The following is a 17,773-nucleotide window of genomic DNA, read 5'->3' as shown; positions in this document are numbered from 1 at the left end:
CAGCACAATTAATCATACAATTGTGAGAGCTTATAATATTGCTAATTCTTAACAGATATTAGTAAGTATCACAACTAAGATAATTTATTAAGAAGCTAATATTTCCTTCAGAATTTTATAAGCCAGCTACAGCAACATATAAATGAGAGTTATTTTGATTGCTGTATGCTGTGATAGTGTGCATTATAAACATTGTTATAATATGATACCAACAGGCATCTATATTCTGACCCTGCAATATGCTGAATATCTTCTATTCCCAGTGAAATCAGCGGAACTGGAAGCTACTTAAATCCTTGCACAGTCAAGAGTACCATTCACCGGATAGTCTTTTCCATCAATAACTTCATTAACTGTATGATATGGCATAATAATATCATATGAGATTGCATAACACACATTGTGCTAAAGTCATTACATTTTAAATTAACTTGTAGCACTGTTGTGCTTTTTAGCAAGAAATAATATATTTTAAACTAACCATTTTCTCTTCAATTTTGCAAATATTTAAGCCTTGTTGGCACATTTTTGTTTTCTTTGAAGATTTGGGGGCAGTTTCTCCCTTCATTTTAAGCCACATTATTGGGGATTCTAGGAAAGGACCAAGGAGGTAATTGGTTCCTTTATTTTGATTAAATGTATCGTTTTCTTTTGTAACTGTGCAAATCTATTCCAAATTCAAATTTGTCACTGTTCTGTGAGTAACAGCAAAGTTTCTTTTAGGTTTCTTTTATGGCTCTAATCACTGTAGTATCTGAGCACCTCATAAATGTTAATTTATCCTCACAACACCATTGTGAAGTAGGCAACTATTATTGATCCTATTTCACAGACAGGGAAACTAAGGCAGGGATTAAATTACTTGCCAGATTTCACATAGAAAATCGATGACAGAGCCAGGAATTGAACCCAAATCTCCTTAATCCCAGTACAGCATCAGAATCACCATTTCTTCAGCCTTTCTTGCAGTTTATATCTCAGAAGATTGTACCGTTATTGTTCATCCTGCTGTACAGGCCTGTAATTGTTCTTAGACTCTTTTGGGTGGACACCCTACATTGTGGTATTCTCAGTGGAATTTAAACTGCCTTTTGACTCAAGATGTGCATCTGGAGGGAAGTGGGGAAAGGGAATGAACACATCTAAAACTAGCCCCAGCCCTTGACCTTCTGTAGCCTTTTTAAAACACCACTACACAGAGACAATTCAGTACCTCTACCCTGTGGACACCTGCCCTCATTAAATAACCCAAGAGACTAATACACTGTAATAAACAGGAAAAAGCACAAACCGGGTACATAGCGGATCCCACATTAGGAATTGCATACATCCCTAATGCTTCAGCTTGAAAGTCCTAGGAATTTGGTGCTGCATGACTTGCAGAAACTATTCAGATTCCTTCACATTAGAGCACAGGTTCTGTTGGTGCTTTGATCTCTCTCATATGAAAATATGAAAATAATTAGATGCAAATGAGATGCCCTTGTTTTTGTCTAGCTGTCCTGGATCTTTTCAGGATGACTGAAAGAAGCTGCCAGAAAGTTGAAAGACGTCTCATATGGAAACAAGATATTTCCTCTAATTTCCATTGTCTCTCTCTGGCATTGCTATTCAGCATCCTGTTTGCTTGCTTCACTGCAGCTGCACGTTTGGCTGAAGGCTTTAGGGTTTTCTTCAGCAGTGCCTCTTAAATATAATACAATGCGTTAATATTTAAAGAGCAAGTTCTACCCCCAATTACACCCAGGCAGTCCCACTAAAGTTGGTGAGATATATATAGGAGGGCAGGTTTTGGCCTTAAGAGTCTAATTTAAACCATGAGAAAGGAGGACATTTTGAGTTAAGGACACCATGTGACATATAACATCTGAGAACCTTTAACACAAGTGCCAATAATGGAGCTTTAGAATTATGGCTGAGTGGCCTTCTCCTGCCTGCCTTGTGTATGTTCTAATGTGCAGGGAAATCTGTGCAGTTCTAAATACCAATCTCATGATATCTGCAGTCTCCTGAGATTGCTGAACTTTGGCCTCCCCCAATGCACTGTGTAATTAAATGAGCATATGTCACTTTAACATGGCAGTCATGCTAGTTCTTTATGTATATGCTGGACACAGTAGGTTTTGAAATGTGCTTAAGACAGTTTTGTCTTTTTGCATAGTTTTGGTCTGATTAGTCCCTCATTTTCTCCCAGTTGCGGATGTATAATCCCCAAAAATAATGTAATCTGGATTGTAAACATTCATTAGCTAATATGCGTATAGCGCCTTGAAGATGTGACGTATTGCACAACTGCTGAAGATAGGTCTATATAACAAAAGCTGTGCATGGGCTAACCTCTCTGAACAAGTCTGAATCCAGCTAACACAGATAATAATCGAAGTGTGGGCTTCAGCACAGGCTTGACAAAGCTCTGGCTGGGACGATTTAGTTGGTGTTGGTCCTGCTTTGAGCAGAGGGTTGGACGAGATCAGGGGGAGGCAACCTATGGCACATGTGCCGAAGGTGGCACACGAGCTGATTTTCAGTGGCATTCGCACTGCCAGGTCCTGGCCACCGGTCTGAGGGGCTCTGCATTTTAATTTAATTTTAAATGAAGCTTCTTAAACATTTTAAAAACCTTATTTACTTTACATACAACAATAGTTTAGTGATATACTATAGACTCATAAAAAGAGACCTTCTAAAAATGTTAAAATGTATTACTGGCACGCAAAACCTTAAATTAGAGTGAATAAATGAAAACTCGGCACACCACTTCTGAAAGGTCGGGACGCCTGGACTAGATCTACTGAGGTCCCTTCCAACCCCGATATTCTATGATTCTAGTGAGCAGAGTACATACCCAAGGTCTGTGCCACATTTAAACTACTTGTACTGAAGCCTACATTGCACTGTCTTTACTACTGTCATTAGGTGCACTAGCTAGAGTCAAGCTAGCTCAGGTAGGCTGGCCTGTGCACAGCTTCTGTTGTGTGGACATACCCTAAGCATGCACCTGATCCTGCAGCCTTCTATTCAGTGAGTAGTCTTGACTACCCTAAATAATTGCATTGACTTCAGTAGGATTCCCGGAACACAGAAAGGTCTGCAGGATCATGGTCCTAGGTTATGAATTTAACACTTGGATTACTCTAAATTTAAATTCCACTTTTTAAGAAGATTAGATTCCAGAATATGCTTCACTCTAACAAGCATGTTACACCTGAACAGAAACTACCAGTCAAATCAGCTCAAGGGTTAAAATCTTTTGGCATCAAATTGTGTCAGCATTTCCTCTTCCTTGTTGGAATCAAGATAGCCTAGCTTCCCCCAGCTCTTGCAAAATGAAAGGCTAGCTCTGCAATTTGAGTCAGAATGTAAAAACAGAAAACACCAAGAGAAAAAACACACTCTAGTCCAGTTCTAAGGAAATGCAGTTGCCCTGTAGTCTGCAGGGAAACGCTGACTCAAAGCACCCAGCTGTTACAATACATTGCTGTTGCTCTGAAGATGTTTACCTAGCTTTATCAATAATAGTTAAATTTACTTCAGATTACCAATGTTACTAATGTATGTTGTTATTCCTCAGCAGGAAAGACAACGTGCTGTATGTCTCACAAAGCTTCCTGCTAGCTATTATGGCTCACTTTTAGCATTTCCAGCACTTTAGCTACAGGCCAAGAAGGCAATGAGTTCAAGTTGAATAGTAGGATTCAGGATCAGAGTCCAAGACTAACAAAGCAACACAGTACTAATAAAAGCCTGCACTGTTAGAGGTCCTAATATTCAGCTGACATTTAAATAGGGTTACAACCCCACCCATGGTTTCTATTGTATTAGAATGGGTGAAGCCAGCTAAAGTAGCCTCCACCAACAAAGCTCAGGATAAAAATGAATGGGAAAGACTTACCTGTTGGAAGATGTAAAGTCTTCTTCCCCCTTTTTGCTGCTCAGCAAAATTGTGTTGTTTGCTTGCTTTCCAGTATACTCCTTTCCTTTCCAAGAGAGATAACCTCCTTCTTTAAATAAATATGTATTCTTGGATGGTACAAATAGAGAAAAAGCTTTTATCTTTGGATTTCAGTGGAAAAGGAAAAAAGCTCAGTGTATTGGGGGGGGGGGTTAATCTACAAAAAATAGCTGCAAAGTTTAGTTTTGCTCAGCTCCTGTGAGTCTGGAAATCCACTGGGGGGAAGCTAAACCCCTTGTATCTTCTCCTGGAAACTGGGATTATAAAGCCACCCAATGAACCAGGAGTTTAGATTTATAGCATAGAGGACTGAGGTACAGTAGAACATTGGGCCAGTAGTCTTCTGTTTAGAATAACAGAGCCCCTATAAACGGCTTTGGTGAAACAAAGGCCTTTCAAGAGAGGGCCAAACCATTCAGTATGGGAGGAGAGATGCTATGAAATGTTCTAAACATGGTTTAGTAGACGTTTAAATACTGCCATAGGGACTGGTGGAACAATTTAAATACTCCCCCCCACTAGGAATCACCGTGTAGTTCATCATTATGTTTTATGTGGTTTAAAGGAAATGTAAGAGTCCATGGGAGTGAGGGAGTCATGTGACTTAGCTCTCCATTTAAAAGCTCAGCTTCTCAGCAGGCTAGACAATAAGGAAACGATTTGAATGAAAGCACCTGCTTGTGGGAACTAATGGAGACTTCAGGCTAGTGGGGGGTATATAGCATTTTGGTTGAAGATTGTTTCGTTTGTTAGGCTTCTCAGAGAAGCCTGGTATGCACTTATCAAATTTATTGTTGTCAAAATGGCATTTAATTCCTGTATCCTCATTTTAAAAAGGGATGTTAACCAAGGCTCTTCCCTTAATAGGGCCCTTCATTTGGGCAGTTTACAGTTCTTTCTTCAGCTTCCCCAGAGTTTAGGGATGCTGTGTCCACCTGTGCTTGAGTGATGAATTGGTAGGGCTGAAAATAGAAATAGAGAAGAGCTGGGTTCTGAGTACAGGGTGACCTTTAATGGAATTTCATAGCTGCTTGATAAAAAGCAGCAGCCACTTAGCTCTGTGTCTAACTCTTCCCTCATGTTGACAGTATTAGACAAAATGTACTGTATTCTAGATTGCATTTTTCTTGGTAATGTATTTTCTCCCACAGGCAGTAGCTACCAACAGTCTGAACCTTGTAGGCACAAAGAGGTTTTGACATGTACAGGACAGTGAGCCGTATGCTCTGACCTCAAATGAGAAAATGTGGGTGGGATCCATGAAGGGACTTAAGCATTGTGTCACTCCAAGTTGCAATGCACAAACTTCTAGGTGCTTAGACAATCATAGGAACAACACTGTGATTCACAAAACCTGAGTTAGGTGCTTCAGCTCCCTACACAAGGAATGGGGAAAGAGGTGCCTTAGAATGCCATCCACAAAAGCCAGCATGCTAGGTAGGGAATGACCTAAGCTAGGTAATAGGAACAGCTGATGAGAGGGATGTTCACAGGCTGCTCCCCCCTCTTGGAGTTGGGTGCCTAAGTCTGGCCTGCAGGAAGGTGCCTATTTCCTCTAGCAATGCACAAAGAGGAACAAGCAGCCTGCAGCCAGGCAGCTTAGGTACTTAAGGCATTTCTTGCAGGAATAAGGCTGGCATGGCACCTGCCTTGCTTCACACAAAATGGCTGGAGAAGGAGGAGGAAGTCGTGGTAGCAGGGCCACATAGAGGCTTTTGGGAGCCTAGAGAAAAAATCTGAAACTGAGGTCCCCCCATACCCTTCCAAAAAAAATTACCATCGAGTGGAGTCTGAGGGTGGGTGGGAGACCAAGCATGCACCGTACTCACCCCGTAGTAGTAACTCCTGTCTCCATTCTGGCTGTTGCAGGGTTGCAATGCCGCTCAGGGTTAGGCCGGCCAGCAGCTCTTCCATCATGATGGGGGAGATGCTGGGCCAAATTTCAGTGAGTGGTGGTAACTGTTCCATTGTGAATAAATACTTAAATAGTCATTAGGCCAGAGAAAGAGAGAACATGTGAAAGTCACTTTGTAGTTCAATGGTTAGGGCACACAACAGGGTGATGATAGACCCAGGATCCAGTCCCCCTGCTCCAGTCACTCTTTTATTATATATTCACAGTGGAACAGCTTCAGCAGGGTAGAGTGAAGGAGCTCCATCTCAGAATATCCCATAGCTCTGTGGTCATAGCTTCTGAGAGGTAGGAGACCCTTGTCCTTTCTCCCCCTCTAGCAGAGTTGTGGGGGATTAAACCTGGGTCTCCCACATGTCAGGTATGTGCTTTAACCATTGGGATAAAAGTTATAAGGCAGACACCGCCACCCCAGGCTGGATTTTGAATGGACTCCAAATGCTCTGACGTTGTCTACCAGATTGGGCCCCACACACGACTAAGGTGGGTAAGCACCTGCCTTCCCTATGACTTATGTGGTTGCCTAAAGGGAAGCAGTAGTGCACATGCCCCACTGTCTAAAACTTAGTTGACTAGGGAACTTTTACAGTGTAAACAAGTTTAGACTCCAGCTTAGGCAACAGCCAAGCAGGGGTTTCGTGGACTACATTCTTCATGGATTGGACCATTGGTTTCCTAATTCTCCATTTAAGTCAGTTATGTCTAAATAGCCCAGTAATTGCCTTAGTTTGTCTCATTTTATAGCCAAAGTAATGAGACTCCAGTATCTAAATTTTCAAAGTCACTTGGGGTATGTCTACACTGCAAACTTGAGTTCAGCATAAGTAAACTCAAGTTAGCAGACCTTGGGTTTGCTAATTTAGGACTTGAGCACCTACACTCATTTGTAATCCTACATTAGGAATTGTTGAATTCTGGATCCCACCATCTCCACTGCATTATGTGGTCCTGAGTCCAATTACCCATATCCCATACTTCCTAGCACCCTCTTAAAATGTAGCTGTTCTACCCTTTAGTTCCTGGTGCAGTGTGGGAAAACTTGACTGTCCAGAGGACAAAGAAAGTCAGTCTGTGGGACACTTTTGACAGATTCCCAGAGTACAAGTTAAGTGGGGCTGTGTCTACACTGCAAAGCAATACAGCTTGAACCCTGGGTCCCAGCTTGACTCAGGTCCGGGTCCTCCATGTCTGGGGGGTCCTCGGTCTGAACCATGGATTTACACAATTTGTGTGTAGACAGAGGTGGAGTTAGGCTTGAGTTCAAACCCTGGGCTTACATTGCAGTGTGGTCATACCCCTGGGGTTCAGGCCTCCCTTCAGGAGCTGCATGCGGAGGGTCCATCATCTTGAGGTATCCCACTGCTTCTCCCCATAGAGGGTGCTCTAAGAGAAAGACATTTATGACTGTTCTGAAGTCCATTGAGTCAATGGGAGTCTTTCTACTGGCTTCAGTAGCTTTTTGAAGCAGGCTGCTAAAAACATACAATGTAGGCAATGTATTTTAATCTTATCATACTGGACAGATATATTTTTAAAGAGTTTAAAATTTAAAGTTGGTGGGAGTTTCATGACTGATTTTAATTAGCCTCACAAGGCCATACCTGCTGCAGGCTTTTGTAAGATTTCTCAGGCTCTCTGTACTGCCTTTGAAACATTGGGGATGAAATCCTCGCTCCATTGAAGTCAATGTCAAAATGGAAATTCTGCCTTCAGTAGGGTCAGGATTTCACCCAGGGCTTTTGGCAGCACCATTGCTGTGCTTACCAGGACCCAAGGTGCCACAAGTATGGAAGTGATGTAGAACAGAGAAAAAGATCCTGTCTGGACAAGCCCGAAGGAAGGCTGTTCTTGAGCCCCACCATGGTTAAAATTCACTTAACATAGGGGGTATCATTTCCCTTTCTAAAAAAATTAAATTTTATGGCAATTGGCTTTTGCTGAGAAATCTCTGAGGCAAAATAAATGATAGGATTGTGCGCATGTGTGCATATGCATCATTGCAATCACCTCTGGGGAAGAGCAAAGTAGCTGTTTAACAGTGCATGGGAATGCTATCCAACCATTTTTCACAGAAAGCAGATAGTACTTTAGCCATTTAAAACTGAAGGGAGAGTTTCTATGTAGGAAGAATGTAATTACCTACATTGAAACTTGGCCATAATACTATGGGTTACACTCCTGTTCTTATGACTGGAATCTTCAATAACTAGAAATTGTCAATACTTGAGGTTTGCATCCTCTCCAGTAGCACAGTCCATCCAGTACTATGTTGGGGTATTGGTTCACATAGTGACACAGACAGAAGAGTGACACCATCTAAATCGTCAGCACTACTTCCTGCAGCACTTGAGTTTTAGCCATGGCTCAATTCTATTTTCCATGAGATCTGATGAGATCACAGTTGATGGTATTGCAGCAGATGTACTGCAAGTATCCTTCATTCAGATGTTAATGAGTCCTGGGGGAATAATGAATAGCTATTGTCAGTATTTTCCACCATGCATGAGTGTATTTTTTCCATGTTGGTCAGAGACAATATTGCAGCAATCTATTTAGAGCATCTAACTTAGTTTAGAACTTAAGTCAAGGTATGGCGTATCCTGTTTTTGTATCCAGAGATTGTACCAACAACTGCTTTCTAATTTTAGAAAAACACTAGAAGGATTATATTGAGAAAGAAAATCTAAATCCATAGTAGCATTTTCTGGGCTTTTTAATGAAGGATATGCTAGCATAACACTAGAATTACCTTTCACAACATGAAGATTGCTCATTCTTGCTTTGTGGTCTAATCATACAGAGAAATCTTAGTCTCCCTTTCTTAAAATACACTTTCGACACTAAGCTTTGTGTCCAGTTGATACCAGTGACCAAAAACGTATCTTACCTTTGTGTTTCTTATCTGTGTTAACTGGGAGGTTTTTCCGCAATATGATTCATAAGCTCTTATTCAGAATTGCCCCTTGTAATCGCAGTACACAGTCTGATCCTCTTCTGATGTTGTAAAGCTGCTGGTGGAATTGCCCAGAATGTGGATGATTGTCAAGCCACATATAACATTTTAGATGATGACTGAATCGTGAACTGAGCAACAAACACAGAAACTGACCCTCTACCCCATTACACCATTGTTTTTCAATGAAGTTAAAATGGTCTAAGACTGGTGTAACGGGGTGGAGGATCGAGCCCACAATATTCCGTTTGTGTTGCACAGGGATATGAGCCGATGTTCCAAAATAGTGTCCAAACCTTTACTCTCTTAATATGTGTGTTCCTGATCCTGTCTCCTTCTGCACTGATGTGCAAGGTGGAGGTTGTGGAAAAAATGACTTAATGAGCCTTTAACTCCTTGGCCTGGGTAATCTCTAAGGATTAGCAGCTATGCTCTGTTGGATAGATGCAGTTAAGTGTTTCTCGTGTCATGGCCAGTACAATTCTCTCAGATGATGAACCAGGCAGTGTGTCTGCTCCCCTTCTTTGCTTGGACAAAGCCAGCATTTAAGCTCATGTTCTATCCAGACCACCATTGTCTCTGAATGTTTGAGATTTGTAAGATTTCTCCATAACTGGCTGCTGCAATTGAATTGTACGTATTTTCCTGAGTTTAGTTGTCTACTTTCTTCACTTAATGGAAATAATCAGGACCGGTGCCAGGGTTTCTCGCGCCCTAGGCGCACTGCCATTTCGCCCTCCCCTGCGCTGATCTCGCGGCTCTGGTGGAGCTGCCGCAGGCATTCCTGCGGAGGGTCCGTTGGTCCGTGGCTCTGGTGGAGCTGCCACAGGCATGCCTGCGGGAGGTCCACCAGAATCACAGGAGCAGCCGACCCTCTGCAGGCATGACTGCAGCAGCTCCACTGGAGTCGCAGACCAATGGACCATCCGCAGGCATGCCTGCGGCAGCTCCACCAGAGCCGCCTGCCGCCCCCCTGGCAAAATGCCACCCCCTCAATAATCCTGTCGTCCTAGGCGATTGCCTAGGCTGCCAAATGGTAGCGCCGGTCCTGGAAATAATAGACATGATTACTTCTTTCTTTGATAGCTTGGATCAGCCTGTCTTTTGTGCTTTTTGACATGGCACTTAGATTGATAGTATACAAAGAGGAGGCTCTGGGTCTCATGTATTTCTGTTCCTGATATGGACTGGTCACAGAGGTTCCTTATGCACCCCAGATGTGTTCACCTTAAGATCTATTAATGCTTCACCCCATATGGCTGTTGTGAACTTAAATAAGGACTGTTACACACAGTGCCACCTAGTGGCTGAGCTATATACAGTTTGGTATTTCATTACACTGAGCACCTGACAACATAGTACAAAGAGACAGAATGGGTAGGGTAATAGTTTTGATTGGACCAAGGTGTGTTGGTGAGAGAGAAAAGCTTTCAAGCTACATAGAGCTCTTCTTCAGATCTGGGAAAGGTACTCAGTGTCAGAGCTAAATACCCCTGTATTCATAGTGGCTACACTACCCCTCCATTTTGTCCAATGACTACAGGAGCGTTAATGGGCCACTTCACCTTGAATGGCTAACTTCTATTCGATCTTGTATTTAGCTGTGCTGCTTTGAGATATTACCTCACCCACCTTGTCTCTTGAATATGCTGGGACTGACATAGCTACAACATTGCTCATACTATTTTGTAAGCAGTAGAGTCTTGAAACGATGAAGATACAGCAACCGATCCCACCAACTCTTCCACAGAAAATAGAACAAAAATCCCCATACTTCTGTCCCCCCCTCCAAAAATACCCACCCCACCCTCCTCAGCCCTCTACAAATCCCTGTTTTTAAAAATGTGCTATGCCGAGTACTTGAAGGGTCACCAGACAAAGACTCATGTGGACTGTGGGAGCAGTCATTGCCAAACTCTCTGGCACCTCATGGAGAATGCCCTGCCAGCAGCTCCCTCTTTTATAAACCAAATAAGCTCAAACCCCTCAATGATTTTATAGAGCGTGCCGCTCACTTTGTTATCCAGGGATCCCTTAAGGCCAAATGGCAGAAGGTACAGGAAGTGCCTAGGGTTTTACAGGGATTCCTTGTGTCAGACATCTGCATAATAGTTCTCCGAAGGATGGCATTTGAGTTCTCTGTTGAAATCCAGTAGCCACTGGTCAACATTACGAAATGTGTGTACAGAGAATATTTGAGAAGTTATGCATCTATACTAAAAATTATGTTCTTAAAGTCTTGGAGTTAGGGCAGGTCTTGAGCAGGTGACATACTTTGACAATGTTCCTTTCAGGTAGCAGGTAACAGATACCTAACTCCCTGTATGGCCATTTGTGTACTGTGCCTTGAATGGCTATTTGCATGCTGAGTCAGGCACAGACAGAGAGATTGAAAAAACTACAAAATTGGAAATCTACCTACCTCCTAGGCCTGGGTGCTCCTGTGATGCATTGCTTATAGCTAAGGTTGCAAATGGTGTCTGTTATGTGCCTGTTCACATAAGCACATAACTTCCCTAAATGTTCAACTTTTGAACCGAAACCTTCCATACCTCATAAGTGCCTGCAAAAAATGGCAAATTTTGAAACTTTGCCTAAACAGAGTTCTTGGTCTACTATTGCTTCATTGTCTCCTTGTGCTTCCCCACTGATCTGTCTGTATCCACCCATCCATTGTCTCTTACCTTATACTTGGATTGTAGGCTCTTTGGGAAAGGGGCCAATTTTTTATTCTGAATTTGTACAGCACCTAGCACAACAAGGACCGGTCCATGACTGGGGCTCCTAGATACTACCATAATGCTAATAAATACTAATCAACATGTGAGGTAAGCCTATTCCATGAATATTATTATAATCACATTAATCTCATTTTTTTTCAATCAATTATTTGTATTTGTTTGACAATTGTACTGGTAGTACCTAGAGACCTCATTACAATTGTTTAGTAAATGAGCATCTCTGGCCCAAAGTTGCTTAATCAGATTGAGACCATAGTATGGACTTTTTTTTGCTCTTGTTTAGCTGTTTCTGCACATTTTCTTTGCTGCTGATTCACTTATGTTGAACTAGATGAGAACTGACTGTCTTGTTGCCACAGTATCTCTTTCTCTTTGTCAAAAAAATGCAGCTGCTCTTCGTTATCTTCACAATTACATTCATTAGTGTGCAGGTAAATGTTACTGAATGTAACTAATATTTACTGAGACTGAGAAAGAGACGAGCCATGGAATCACACCAGTCTTCATGCTCCAAGGAGTTTTGCATTATCACATTCATTTGACATTTGTTCCATCTTTGCTGATTACCACAAAGGGTGCCATTGCTCTGTCATACCTCAGAGTTCTGCTGGCAGTTGCTGCTGCCCTTGTCTGTAGCCTGTCATGGCCCTTCTGAATGTTTATCCTTGTTCTTATCACTTCCATGGTAAATTCTCAAATGAATATTATTTGATGTTGAATCTCACTAATATCTGCCTTTAGTGCCTCTTAGACACTTTAACCTGATGTACAGGGATTTAGACATGTAAATCCCCGCACTTAGAGATTAGGGTATAACAGTCTGTCTTTTTGAGTCTGCAGATTTATCTTGATCTGGGCATTAAGGACAGTCATCTGAGTTAGTTTCAACAATGTAACAAGTGTGAAAGTTCTTTGTAGAGTGTTGGCATTTTGACTTATTAGTACACGATCCATTTCAGTGCGGACACAGATTTCATAGCCTAGAGTCACAAGAAGGGTTATTGTGGGAGCCTGTATGGAAAGGATAAAATTGACAAGAAGTGAAAAGCTTGTCCAGATTTGCGACATGGTTGTTCACTTTCTTGGGTGTGTAAATGAGCTGCCAGTAACTCAAGGGTTAATCTATCAGGCCTAGACCTTTCATGTAAACCATGAAAAGTAAATTGCTGATGGCACAGCAGATGGCTTCAGTCCTCAAAGTCTGCAAAAAAAAATGATTTTTGTCTTCATCAATATACGTCCTCAGATCAGGCTGCTAATGAAGTAGGGTTATCTCCAGAAGAGGTTATGTAGAGTGATATATAACAGGTTGGTAAGTCTGACTTAAGTACTAGACAAACTGCTTGAAAGTATAGTAAAGAACAAAATTGTCAGACACATAGATAAACATAATTTGTTGGGGAAGAGTCGCATGATTTCCCTTTACCAAAACCATGTTCTCACCAATCTACTAGACTTCTTTGAGGGGGTCAACAAGCATGTGGGCAAGGGGGGATCCAGTGAATATAGTTTACTTAGATTTTCAGGAAGCCTTTGACAAGGTCCTTCACCACAGGCTAAAGTTAGCTGTCATAGGATGAGGGAAGGTCCTCTCATGGATTGGTAACTGGTTAAAAGATAGAAAACCAAGGGTAAGAATAAATGATCAGTTTTCAGAATGGAGAGAGGTAAATAGAGGTGTCTGCAGGAAGTCTGTATCAGTCCTATTTAACATAGTCATAAATGATCTGGAAAAAGGGGTAAACAGTGAGGTGGCAGAATTTGAAGATGATACAAAGCTACTCAAGATAGTTCAGTCCCAAGCAGACTGCGAAGAGCTACAAAAGGATCCTGAGTGACTGGACAACAAAATGGCAGATGAAATTAAATGTTGATAAATGCACATTGGAAAACATAATCCCAACTATACAAATAAAATGATGGGGTCGAAATTAGCTATTACCACTCAAAAAAGATATCTTGGAGTCATTGTAAATAGTTCTCTGAAAAAATTCACTCAATGTGCAGCAGCATTCAAAAAAGTGAACAGAATGTTGGGCATCATTAAGAAAGGGATAGATAATAAGACAGAAAATATCTTATTGCCTCAATATAAATCCATGGTACGCCCACATCATGAATACTGTGTGCCGATGTGGTCGCCCTATCTCAAAAAATATATATTGGAATTGGAAAAGATTCAGAAAAGGGCAACAAAAATGATTAGGGGTATGGAACAGCTGCCATATGAAGAGAGATTAATAAGACTGAGACTTTTCATCTTGGAAAAGGGATAACTAAGGGGGGGATATGATAGAGGTCTATAAAATCATGACTGATGTGGAGAAAGAAAATAAGTGTTATTTATTCCTTCTCATAACACAGGAACTAGGGGCCACCAAACAAAATTAATAGAAAGTAGGTTTAAAATAAACAAAAAGAAATATTTTTTCACATAACTCACAGTCAACCTGTGGAACTCCCTGCTAGAGGATGTTGTGAAGGCCAAGACTATAACAGGGTTCAAAAAAGAACTAGATAAGTTAATTGAGGATAGGTCCATCAATGGCTATTAGCTAGGATGGGCAGGGATGGTGTCCTTAGTCTCTGTTTGCCAGAAGTTCAGAATAGATGACGGGATGAATCACTTGATCGTTACCTGTTCTATTCCTTCCCTCTGTGGCACCTGGCATTGGCCACTGTTGGAAGACCGGATACTGGGCTAGATGAACCTTTGGTCTGACCCAGTATGGCCATTCTGATGTTCTTATGTGATACTTTTTCAGTCAAGTGTTGTTTCTCTGATAGACAACCTTTGAGAAAAATGCCCTCACTTATTTTCCTTTCTTGAATAATTCTAGATAGGAGAAGAATGGGTTTATAGTTAAAGCACTGGACTGGGACAGAGGAGATCCACGTTGAATTTCTGGCTCTGCTATAGACTTCGTCTGTAACTTTGAGCAAGCTTCTTAACTTCTCTGTGCATCAATTCTATAAAATAGGAATATTTTTTCCTCCCTCACTTGTAATCTAAATAGATACGAAATACAAATTCTCCAGGGAAGGGATTTTGTCTTGTACAATTTAGAAATAGTTGGCCATATTTTACTGCTGGCTTAACTGCATTGACATCAGTGGAGTTATACTTGTTCAGGCCAATACTGAAATTGACCCATATGTGCAAATAATGAATTCTTGCAAAGCTTCATAGGATATTTGGCTTGTCAATGGGAATGAAAGATCCCAGAAGTCTGCCTTCCCATTATCATACGATTTTTTTCAACTCACTGAAAATGCCTACTTCTCTCATCCAGGAGATACTGTAATATTTAATGCAACATTTAATTTCCCTATTGTAGCAGAGTGGGTCTCTGCTCCTGCCCTGAAGGGGTTAAAAAGAGCCCTGGATAAGGGCTGGGGCTGGAGAAAGCAGCCTTTTAGGCTGGACTGATTGGGGAAGTGGCAGCAGCTGGGGACACACCCAAACTGAGCAACAGGCCCTTATATAAGGGCAGAGAAGCGAGGAACCCAGACAGTCTCTTTCTGTGTTCAGAGAGAGAGAGAAGGGCCTGGCTGCAGGGAACTGAATAAGGTACCTAGGGTGAAGCAGGGCTGGGGAGCAGCAGAGGAGCTGGGGAGCTCCTGCCTGGAAAGCCCCAGGCTGCAGCCTAGCAGAAGGCTAAGAGGTACTGGGCGTTGCAGGGTGCAACCCAGGGGTAGGCCAAGGCAGCAGGTCCAAACCCCTTTGCTGATGATGAGTGGCTGATACTTCAGTCTGCCCCAGGACATGGGGCTAGACAACGACTGGCAGTAGAGTACACTGAGGCAAAGTGGGGATAGAGGGTGGGGGATTCCCAGGGAGGGGAAACTCCTAAGGAAAAGGGGTTGCTGCCAGGGGGCAGAACCCCACATAAAAGGGGCAGTGGGGTCCAGGGAGGGACACGGGGCCTGTAGCAGGAAACAAGGTAGATCACTGGCCTGCAGAGGGTGCTCCAGGCTGGAACATGAGCTAATTCCTAAAGTGACCAGCAGGAGGTGCCGTGGGGGTGAGTCCACATGTTTACACCTACATTTAGTAAAAGTTGAATAACTGTAAATTATGGTGGTGGAGGTGTCATGTAATCTTTCATGATGGCTCAGAATATGGTGCTCTTATTGTAAATCTGGTTTAACATCTCTATGGTCAACTCTATTTATTTCCAATGGTATAGACACTATCTTTCCCTGGTAACTTTGACTTCAAGAAACACAGCAGACAACTAGTCCTTTAAAACATTTCTCTGCAAGTCTGCACTTGACTGGAATAATTCCAGCCTATTACTGCCCTCTAGTTGAAACTGCAAGAAAATAAAAGTATTGCAGTAAATATAGCAGGTCTTATGCTTCAATACTCTGCCATGGGTCTTCCTGGAAGGTCTCAAACAATATATCTTGGGGGTTACGGGGAGCTAAAAAAAAATTATGATGCAGACTAAAGTTATGTGAAACTGAGCCGTGGTGGTGCAGAATAATGCCTTGCCTGTTAATTCCCTCAAAGACATCAATAGGCTGAATAAACATATCTTCCAAAAACATCAGAAAAATCTAGCTGGCCACAAGAGCTCCACATCTTCCTTTCTTTCATAGACAATGCCACTTTGTGTTGTAGGTTTGATGGAGGTTCTGTCTCAGGGGGCTTAAGCAGAAGAATTGTGGGATGGGTGTAAGGCTGCAAGGTCTGGCAAGGACATCCACAAGTTTGAATAGTTTAGAGAATCATCCAAACTTTTGGAGGGATTTGAACTCCAGTTCTGGAGCTCTTATTGTTAGATTTATATGGATATGGCTTTTTTTGCTAGAGTAGAAGCTGATTTACTCTAGTATGTAGCTTGTTACTGCGAGGCTGAGACTGCATAATTCTTAATTCCTTTAGTCCTATAAACAGGGCAAGAATTAGGTAAATGTGTGTCTGTCACTTGTGTATACATCAGATCTAGTACTGTAATACATTACATATATATGAACACTAATAAGACAGGGTCCTGGTGGGAAGCCACTTATTATTTTTAATCTCATTCCTGAAACTGTCTAATCTTGGTCTGGTGTCTGAGAATCAGTAATGGTTAGGATTCATTGTGGAGATCAGGACAGCTTATTTGCTGTTGATGCTCAAGATTGTTCCCTTTATGAAATTGCTTCCCTCCTTCACAACCATGTTTAGGATCTTTTATCCTATTTTATAATCTTCAGTTCTATAATCCCTCATGTCAGTCAATTGATATGATATTGTACTAGATGTCTACTGAAGAACTCTTTGCAGACATGATACATAGAATGGATCCAGTTCTGCACTTGGACAGAAGGGGAAAAGGGTGGCTGGTCTAATGGCTAAGACCCTGGTTCATAGTGTAGAAACTGTGGGTTCAGCTCTTCCTTCAGACTTTCTTAATCTCTCTCCCACCTTCACCAATTTTAATGTGTTATAGTGCAGCAAATGAGAGAATACTAGTAATGGTACAATTACAATACTTTTTCTATTCTACAAGGGTTCTTGTACTGCCTTCACCACTGTAGTGCCTGAACACCTTTCAGTAGCTCATTAAGTGAGGTAAGTAAAATTTATTCTGTCTCCTCTTCTCTGAAGGTGGAGGACTCAGTGTGCAGTGTAATGTTTAGGTTTGGGAATGGCTATGTTTGGTTTTGTTTAATTTTTTTAAATGTGCATGTTGATAGGAGTATATGTTAGTGAAGACAGGATGAAGTTCACCATGCACTTGGAGAGGAAGGTGGCAAGATATTTGATGGTCTTTAATTCCTGCAACAGTTAATTCCACAGTCTGGGAGCAGCCCATGAGGAACTCTGTCTCTCATGCAGATGAGCTTTACCCTTGTAGTAGAAAGTCCCATTGTGCCTGAGGAGCAGAGCTGTTGCCCACAGTATTCCATCTGGAGTTTTAGGAGCTCTTTTAGGTAGCCTTGTCCCAGGCCCACTGTGACTCATTTCCCTATGGGAAGTTAGAGTAAGCAGCAGAGGCAGCTTTAATGTGCTCACAGTAGCCCATGTTGCTGAGGGGATACACTACAGCATTCTGTAGTGGTTGGATTGTCCAAAGAACTGATGTCCTCAGGTCCTGGCATACTGTAGTCTAGCCAGTGGCAGATTAGCCACTGGGCCAACAGGGCCTGTGCCCAGGGGCCCAAGCCAATTGAGGAAGCCCCAGAAAAATGGATGCCCCTGAGCTTTGACCCAATCCCCT

The sequence above is a fragment of the Gopherus flavomarginatus genome, chromosome 3 (assembly GCF_025201925.1).
Source record: "Gopherus flavomarginatus isolate rGopFla2 chromosome 3, rGopFla2.mat.asm, whole genome shotgun sequence".
NCBI lineage: Eukaryota > Metazoa > Chordata > Testudines > Testudinidae > Gopherus > Gopherus flavomarginatus.
Note: the sequence above shows the minus strand (reverse complement) of the source record.